Source organism: Aptenodytes patagonicus, chromosome 4, assembly GCF_965638725.1.
Source record: "Aptenodytes patagonicus chromosome 4, bAptPat1.pri.cur, whole genome shotgun sequence".
NCBI lineage: Eukaryota > Metazoa > Chordata > Aves > Sphenisciformes > Spheniscidae > Aptenodytes > Aptenodytes patagonicus.
Window position 1 is genome coordinate 753,615 of NC_134952.1, and position 10,022 is coordinate 763,636.

The following is a 10,022-nucleotide window of genomic DNA, read 5'->3' on the forward strand; positions in this document are numbered from 1 at the left end:
CTCAGACCGAAACTGGGCAAGAACAAGTCAGATTTACTGAGTGTGACTGAGATTTAAGTGAGCGCAACACCACCGTGGAGTTGTGCCATCCATAAACCGGAGGCAATGAATCATCTCTGCTGAACACAGGAACTCACTTTGACAAAACTTCCTATCCCCCCCCACCCATCAGACCACCGGATTATTTTCTCTTACCATCATGTTACTCAATAAAAAGATTTTTAGGGACTTTAACTCACTCGAGCTGAAATCCCATAACTTTTGCTTTGTAAAAAAAATCCTCTGAAAACCTTATGTTAGGTCTTAACAAGGCATGGCTTCTTGCTTGCCTGTACCACAGGGATGATTCCCTCTAAGAAGTGAGACCAGGTGAGCATGTCCCTAAGGTGACTTGATAGTACCCCATTAAAAAAAGGAAGCCAATATTAGCTCCCAGCAATCCTGGAATTATACCTTGAGAGCAGGATGCTTTGCTTTCTCCTGTGCTGCCCGTCTTCAAAAGGATTGAGGGAAGGTTGAGAAGAACTGTGGGTTCTTCTGCATCCAGTTGAAATATGTTGGTCTGATTGTTTTTTTGTATTTTATCAATGGAAAACTCCACAATAGCATTTAAAATGCAAATTGTCAACGGGTCAATATAAATACAAAGTGCATTTATGCAGAGCTCATGGAGCAGGTCTGGAAGGACTTCAGGCCCAGTTTCCCCTCGCTTCCCAATTTTATTATCTTACAAGTAGAAACAGACCCCAATAGGCCTCATGGATTTCATGTTCATTTGTGAGTTCAGGGTCACAACATCTAAATTTCACTCTGTTGACTTTCAGAGTTGGATGTTACCAGAGCAGGATGTTAATCCACTGAACGCAAGGCACGAGAGGGAGGGCTTGATACCAAACTGCTGCCAGGGAATCACCAGTCACAGTCACTTTGCCCCTTCCAAGACCTGCTCCATCCCCCGCAAATGAGCACCTGCAGGAGCAGGAACTGCTGGGCTATCCCACAGGGCAAAGAGGGCAACTGAGGCACTAAGCAGCTCAGCAGTACCTAGGCAAATCCTGACAGGTAGGACATGAGTCCCGTGCATGCCCTGTGTGTAGGTGCATGGAAGACGCGTGCACACCTTTGCACATAAATGCACGTTTGTGCCCTGCCTTGCGGTGGGCTAGATCAGAAACATCCATGGTCATGGGATGTTATCTGCACAAAAATAGAGACTGTTTAGAAGAAACCCAGCAGGAGAGACAGAGGAAAGTGCAGCAGTTAGCAATTCAAACTCAATTTCGAAGGAATCACAGAATAACTGAGTAGAAGGGACCTGCGGTGGTCACTTCATCCCACTACCTGCCCCAGGCAGAAGGGACAATGGCTCAGCAACGTGACACAGAAGATGGTGAACTTGGGGGTGTGGGAGGAAGACTCATAGGATTCACTGCTGAGTTACTCCTTGGGGTCTCTTAGCTGCCTTATCAGCATTAGCAGATAACGACACGCTTGCTGAAACTCTGCTGGGTGACTCAGGCAAGTCCAACATTTCAAGTCCTGTAAACCTTAATGAGTTGATCTCGAGGGGGCTTTCCTATAAATTGACCTTACCTAGCAGGTCAGCTTTAACAGGAGGATGGCTCTGTGGTCTCTGTGGGTACAGTTTTTTTAGCTTTTTGTGGACAAACACTGATTAATTTTATGAGAGTAAACTGACACGTTCATTTACTCAGTCCCGATTTGGCCGTGAGGCCCCTTCACTGCCCCATTGAGTGTATCCACCCAGTGATTAATATCCATCAGAGGAAATGTTCTGCTTTATTAATAGATGCAATAATCTCTGTCTTAATGAGACTCCTTCAAAAGCAATTCTAGTACTCATGGGCTTCTGTTTTTAAATAAACTTCTGCAGAAGAAGCTGGCGGCTCAGACCAGCCAGAGACCGAGCTTTGGGCTGGTCGCTTCTGGGATGTGAAGTGCTGCCGTAGTGTCCGGCCCCGTGACGTGATGGGAGCCCAGGACACCCACAACACCCTCCACGGGGCTCGGGATGAGGCTCTGCGTTTTGGTGGTCTGCAGCCCAACTCTTGGAGTCAGCCAAGCTTAACCAGCAGCACTGTTGGCCGTACGTCATCGCCCCCTCACCTTTTCAACCCATATCCCTCCTTCCCTAAAATGCTTTGCAAGCCACAACACCAAGAGAGAGAGATCTACTTTGAGAGCTCCAGAAGAGGACAAGATGGGCTGATGTAGAGCATCTTCATTGGTGACTACAAAAGAATCCTAATGCTCCAGCAGGCCAGGACCTCCCTAACCAACCTGTAGTCCTAACCTGAGGTTTAGCCAGAAAAGAGGTTCAGTCTACACCTACCCCATTTCTTTCAACCTTTCCCTCAATACATGTTACTGGCCATGGTCAGAGACAGGTATACGGTATGGTGGGGCGCAACAGCTGCTCTTACATTTCCTGAGCACCCAAGGAGCACATCTGTGGTAGTTTGGGGTCGCTCGATGCAATCCACCACCATCACACACAAGCACGTCCAGAAAACAACCTTTCCCTACCGAGCAAAATGAATCCGTGTGGCCATAATTAGACAAATATTGTTAAAGGAAAAGCTATATGTGAGTGTAGACTAAACATAGCTCTTATGCCAGATAAAACTGTGTTCATTACACTGAAAGAGGAATTGTTCATGCCATAACAAATGGTCAAACACGATATTTCAGAACAAATATACATATATACTTCATCTATATGAATGCGCTCACAAGGCATGAGCGGGACAACCAGGGGATCCGGCCTAGTCAGCACGGGTTCATGAGAGGCAGGTCCTGCTTGACCAACCTGATCTCCTTCTATGACCAGGTGACCCGCCTAGTGGATGAGGGAAAGGCTGTGGATGTGGTCTACCTGGACTTCAGCAAGGCCTTTGACACTGTCTCCCACAGCATTCTCCTCGAGAAGCTGGCGGCTCACGGCTTAGACAGGTGGACTCTGCGCTGGGTCAAAAACTGGCTGGACGGCCGGGCCCAGAGAGTTGTGGTGAATGGAGTTACATCCAGTTGGCGGCCGGTCACGAGCGGTGTTCCCCAGGGCTCAGTACTGGGGCCGGTCTTGTTTAATATCTTTATTGATGATCTGGATGAGGGGATTGAGTGCACCCTCAGTAAGTTTGCAGATGACACCAAGTTGGGTGGGAGTGTTGATCTGCTCGAGGGTAGGAAGGCTCTGCAGAGGGACCTGGACAGGCTGGATGGATGGGCCCAGGCCAACTGTATGAGGTTCAACAAGGCCAAGTGCCGGGTCCTGCACTTCGGCCACAACAACCCCATGCAGCGCTACAGGCTTGGGGAAGAGTGGCTGGAAAGCTGCCTGGCGGAAAAGGACCTGGGGGTGTTGGTCGACAGCCGGCTGAACATGAGCCGGCAGTGTGCCCAGGCGGCCAAGAAGGCCAATGGCATCCTGGCCTGTATCAGAAATAGTGTGGCCAGTAGGAGTAGGGAAGTGATTGTGCCCCTGTACTCGGCCCTGGTGAGGCCGCACCTCGAATACTGTGTTCAGTTTTGGGCCCCTCACTACAAGAAGGACGTTGAGGTGCTGGAGCGTGTCCAGAGAAGGGCAACGAGGCTGGTGAGGGGTCTGGAGCACAAGTCTTATGAGGAGCGGCTGAGGGAACTGGGGTTGTTCAGCCTGGAGAAAAGGAGGCTGAGGGGAGACCTCATCGCTCTCTACAACTACCTGAAAGGAGGTTGTAGCGAGGTGGGTGTTGGTCTTTTCTCCGAAGTAACAAGCGATAGGACGAGAGGAAATGGCCTCAAGTTGCGGCAGGGGAGGTTTAGATTGGATGTAAGGAAAAATTTCTTTACTGAAAGAGTGGTGAAACATTGGAACAGGCTGCCCAGGGAAGTGGTTGAGTCCCCATCCCTGGAGGTATTTAAAAGACGTGTAGATGAGGCGCTTAGGGACATGGTTTAGTGGGCCTGGTGGTGTTGGTTGACGGTTGGACTCGATGATCTTAGAGGTCTTTTCCAACCTCAATGATTCTATGATTCTATGATTCTATGATTCTATATTTATAATGTTGAAAAAGCGTATAAAAGCCTGATCCAGCTTCCAACACCGGCAAAAGAAAGACAACCATTGACTTTGCTGAGTGCTGGAGGAGGACATGAAATAGTAACATGAACCGGAGGACGCAGGTAAGGTCACTTGGATGCTGGTCTTAGACCATTAAAAAGAAATTTTCTTAGTGCGAGTGAATTGATTGTTCAAGCTGCTGCCTGAAATACTTTGGAAACATTTGTTTTTGGAGTCCATACTCCTTAGCATTAATATGACATTCAAAGTCGTGTTCAACATTACCTTAATTTAATTTCATATCACCTAATGGTTACTTTGGGAATTTGTTTGTGAAAAGTCTACCCTGATAGAAACCTTTCCCAAGGTCTCCATCGGGGACCCCTCACCCCGCGCGCTGCAGCCTGCCCTTTCTGATCTTCACTGTCCCTGGGAAGCTCAAGCCACTGTGGAAGGACCACCACTTGATTTTGATAAACTCAGCAATCCTCTCATGAAACCACCCAGAGGGAACAAGCGTGAAGCCTCGCAGGGATGTGTTAGCTGAAACAACTCTTCAGCCCCCAGTTTTGTGTCTCTACACTGTAGATTATTTGTTTACAAGGAAACACACACACACGTCCACTGGAGACTTGAGCCACAGCCCCAAAGCTTCCCTGACCCTCTCTTTCCCACATTTTTTCATGCAAACCTTTATCATTTGTATTTTATCGTATCAAAATCACACATCAGCAGTTAAACCAATAATCAGGAAGATGCTATAAGTTTAGGATTTGGGCGTAATCACCTGCTGTAGAGGAAAATTTTCATTTCCAGCTGAGATAAATTGGAAATCTCTCACCTGCAAGTGATGAGGCAGACCTTCAGAAAGAAATATCTGCCAGAAAGCCATTTGCCATTCCACCACATTACATCCTTTTTGCTGTCACAGTCCATCATTTTTAAATGTACCGATTGGACATTTATAAGATATCGAGGCTATCCAGGTACTATAATTTATTATCACAACATTTGGGAAGATGTAGTAGAATTTATTTTTGGAGTTTTCAGCCTGTTTCTATTAGGAGGCCAGCAGGGGACTGGATGCACACAGCATACTAACCTTGCTATTTCACCGCGAGAGTCCAAAACTGGTGTGTGAAGCCTCCGCACAAGAGGCGTGTGGAGAGGAGAAGCCATGAGCAGCCCCCAAGCTGTCTGCTGTAGCAGCATCCCCCAGCAGGCATGACGATCATTGTAGGTCCCTTCCAACTGAAATATTCTATTCTATTCATGGGGCAGCGCGTGCCAGGCACCCATAGTGTTTAAATGCCGGCTGAGACCAGAGCTGGGGTCTCCCAGAGCTCCTAAAATTATCTGGGGGAAAGTGGTGCCAAGAAGCCACCCACACCACCTGGAAATCCATCGCTTTCTCCCACCTCGCTCTTTTTTGATAATTCCTATAAATGTTATTTTAGTTACACTTCAACATTTTGCACTGTTAGCTCAACACTGCCTCGCCATCCCCTTGGAAGGGCATGAACCTTGAGCCTTGCAGGTTAAAGCCGTCCTTCAGCCAGACCGAGAGGATGCAAGCCCGCTCCAGCGGCCCGCTTCATTTTGCAAGAGACACTGGGCTGTGTTCAGAAGGGGGAAAAAAAAGAAGAAAAAGAGAAAAGTCCATGTATGCGTACACACACTCACACACCTTTCCTACACTCTCACGCGCAACCTTTAAGAGGAAACTTTCCAAGAGTTCAGCTAAAGTTAAAACAAAGCAAGTAACGTGAGACTCGGTGCCGGAGCCGAATGGAAAGTACACGGAGTCTGACTGACCTGCGCTGCCGTCCAGCGGCTCCCACAAGACCACCTGAAAAAAGCTCCCTGCTTCTGTTGGAGCCGAGCGAGCCACATCATCTCCCTCCAGGGGTGGTGCAGCTTCTCGCTAAAAGCCGTAAATTAAAAATAAATAAATAAATAGAAGCAAAGGGAGGGGAGCTGGGGGGGAAAGAAATCCCAAAGAGAAAAGGCCAAAAGGAAACGACCTTCCCTGCTATTAAATAGGTGACAGACGGGTATTATAAACGCATCGCGGGTTGGAAGGGAAAGGAAGGGTGAGGAGGTGACACATCAGCCCCTTTGGCTCAAGGAGAGGCCGGGAAGGGGACAGGACTGTGGACGAGCGCAACTGCACGGTGGTTTTTTGGCGACAGCCGGGACAGACACGGCAAGGCCGCTGTTGGCAGGACACATCCAGAACAGCAACCAGGAAAAGAGAGAGGCCGCAAAGCACTAAAGGGAGGGAAAGGAGCCTCAGATCCTCTGGCTGCACCGAAGGGACACAGGCTTGGGTTGCATGGTCATATTTTCCAGCCAACTGCAAAGAGCTATATTAATTCCTCCAGCCTTCGCTTGCCTTTGAATGTGATCATAGGAAGGGTTTGCAGTGCAGCAACATCCTGTTCTCTCACTCTTCCACCACAGCCAGGGCACTATCAGAGCTTTTTTTTATGGGGAGAAGAACAAGGAGACAGAAGCTAATTACTTAAATAACTGCCTAATTACTCACTAAGCACTCCCAACACACCCCATCGCCACTCTGGGATGAGTGCAGCTGAAACTCTCACCAGTAGCTTGTCCACATCGCTTACAAAGCACTTCATCCCACCACCCAGGGCCAAAAGTTCCTAAAACTTTTAAGAGGCTCAAAGCAAGCCCCACTCACAGAAAACTCTGGGACACAGATTTGCTGAGGAGCTGATTACCGGAGCAGTCAATCTCTCAATAGCCCAATGGGAGATGACGGGAGGGCTGGGGACAACCTGTCTGCTCTCACCCAGCCAGCAGCACGGCTGCTGCTCATCACAGGATCCTTCCCACCTGCGCTACCTTTGGGAAGTATGTCCTGCCTCGCCTGGTCCACCACACACATCCTGCCCATCGTCCAGCCTGTCAATGCAATCAGTTGTTGGGTGTATGTTCTTCAACCCATGGTGGTCTCCTGGGCCATCTCTATAGGGTGCAAGCTCCTGAAAGAGCCAGCAGCAAAGGCCAGGGCACACATGCAACTGGAGATAAGCACCATTCCCTTCCCTCCTGCTTGTTTTGCTCAGCCTCTGTCTCTCGTTGGGGAGAGGTAAAAGCTTTGGGCAGAAACTGGGTATCCTGGAGCCCACCAAACCCTCAGGGTGGGATGGACCTCAGAGCAGGGGCACTTTGGTCAGGTTGCTCAGGGCCATGTCCAGCCGGGCTCTGAGTATCTCCAGGGATGGAGACTCCACATCATCTCTGGGCAACTTGGTTCAACGTTTGGCCATCCACCCCATAAAAAAGCTTTTTCTTACCTTTAAGTGGAATTTCCTGTATTTCAGTCCGTGCCAGCCAGTAAGGCCTCACCCTGCCCATGGAGACCGATAGGTCCCCAGGTGGGTCCAAAAATCCCACTTATGGGGTGCCCCAGTTCCCAGGATGGGAGTGTTACCCTGAGACCCCAAACCAGGAGGCCACAAGCCCTTCGAGAGGAGATGCAGATGAATACGAAACAAAAAATTTGGAGATTCAACTCTTTTTATTATGGAAGTCTATAAAATAGCCACATGGATTATTTTTTTTTTTTAAGATCACAAAATACACAACATTCATTTTAATATGCAACACATAATATTATATACATATTAAAAACCACATGACTGAAACACATGTTCACACGGCACCAATTTCATAACGAAAAACCCCACAAGTGCTTTTTTCTTTTTTTTAATATTAAAAACAACTGTGATAAAACATATTAATATTTTTCCAGACAATGTTTACAATAAAGAGAAAAAAAATCATATTTTACTAAATAACAAATATTTAACAGCAAAACTTTATACTAAATATCTATTTTGAATTATAACAAAAATAGTACTTATAATAGTTTATAAAGACAGACAAAAAAAAATTTGTGTATAAAATAATATTATAGCAAATTGGACTGTGCTAAGAAAAAAAAAAAAACAAAAAACAAACAATTCTGAGATTCAAAGTGCTTTATTCTGCAAACCCACTGCAGCAACTTTTTTAGTCAAGTTATATTAGTTAGGAATGGAAAAACAAAAGCATGACTTACTTATGCCTAGATTAAATACTCACACACACACATTATATATACACATGATGTAAGCATATATATATAATGGATGTATGCATCTTACATTACCGCTCTCCAATCAACCACTCACTCAAAAGCATGTTTGGTTTTCACGTTATAATGACATTGGAAGTTCAAATAAAAATTTCAGCGAAACCCTTCACTGATTTCCCGTAAGTACAAGCAGGACAGAGCCCTTTCCGAAAAGTCTGCCCAAGAGATTTTTCTCGCCGTAGCGCGGCGCGAAGCCACCCGTGAGCTTTAACTGGACCTTTTAACCTTGTTGTCTGTTCCCCTCTCCAGCTTTCCCCTTTTTCAGCCTCCTCTCTTGCCCGAGCACAGTTTTGTTCCCCCGACAGGTCTCAGCTGGAAAGGTGGGACTCCTGGATAGCACCCGGCGGTGGGTCTCTGCCGGGTTTTCGCCCTGCAGCTCCCCCCTGGCAGAGCATCCTCCACCTCCTGCCCCCATCCCCATATCCTACAAGGGCTCATCATCAGCAAAGACCATGGACACCCTCACGTGCCACTTACCTTTCCCCAAACGTTTGCCCCTGGGAGACTCACCCCTTCCCACCGCATTCAGGTTTATGTTCTTTGCTTCTTTGCCCTTTAGGATTTTGATTACGATTAAGCTCCTTTTATCACCGGGACAGTTTTCTCTCCAACAGGGACAAGGAAAATACCTGAAATCTCAACAGTGCCTGAGCTAGCGGCGTTTCACTCAAAATTTCCAGGCTGTCAAACTAGCTGAGCCTCTGCTTCAGGGACATGGTGCACATAGCCAGATGCTCCTGAGACCTTGCTTTTGGGTTTGGCACGTTGTTTACCAACCAGGAGGCAAGGTCTGGATCTAAGTGGCATCTGCTAGAAGATTGGGAGTTCTATTTCAGGTTAAATCAACCTGAAAATCAAGCTGTGCACCCCGATGTGAGTGGAGACCATCCACCGGGATGCTCCTGGGGAGTTTCTGGCAGCTTGGCTGACGGCACTCCAACCTCAAGTGCTTCCCCTGGCTAAAAAACTGCCTCACTCCTCCTCGCCCCCACCAGACGATGGGCTGGCAAAGGCAGCCATCACCATCGCTCGCTTCACACTTCCTTCAACCTTCCAAAGAGGCACCCACTCCTCAAAAGCACAACCTGCAAAGCAACCTGGTAAGCCACATCTGCCCCTTCGCCTTTCTTATTTCAACCCCTCTGACTTATCTGGACACCTTTAAAGCAGAAAGCCAAGCTGACCACCCAAGCATGAGATCTTTTCCCATCACGGTTCGGAGAGGTCTCAACCACGGTCCTTGTCTTGTTCTTTCCACCTCGGAGGGCAGGAGGTGGGAGAGGAGTGGGACTGAGCAGGCTGGGCAGGGATGGCCTCCCCTGAGAGGGATCTCCCAACCCGGTGCTTGGCTCTAGTCTGAACCAAACACCTGCCGGGGCGCTCGGGGATCTTTTGCTCTGCACCCATGTGCGAGGCCATGTCCGCTTTCAACACAACCCACCCGTCTCACACTCAACCCAGAAGCCTCTTGCATGCAAAAAATAAAATAAAATAAAATAAACCCACACAGCAAATCGAATGCAAGATACCTTGGTGGACGCTTGCTTGTGCTGGAGAAGCTTTGGGCAGGGCCCCTCTCACGGGTTAGCGGTGGGACGGGGCGGACAGCTTGCAAGGAGCCCACCGCTCGCTCTCCTTCCTGCCGAACTCTCCCATCGCCAAACAAAACCCAAACACGAGACAAACAATGCATATGTTGGCTTATTTATAGAGATCATCTTTAATGCAAATGCCTCCTGTGGAAGAGGACGCACCGAAACGAGCAGCTCTGAGCGGGGCGGCTTTGTTCAGCGC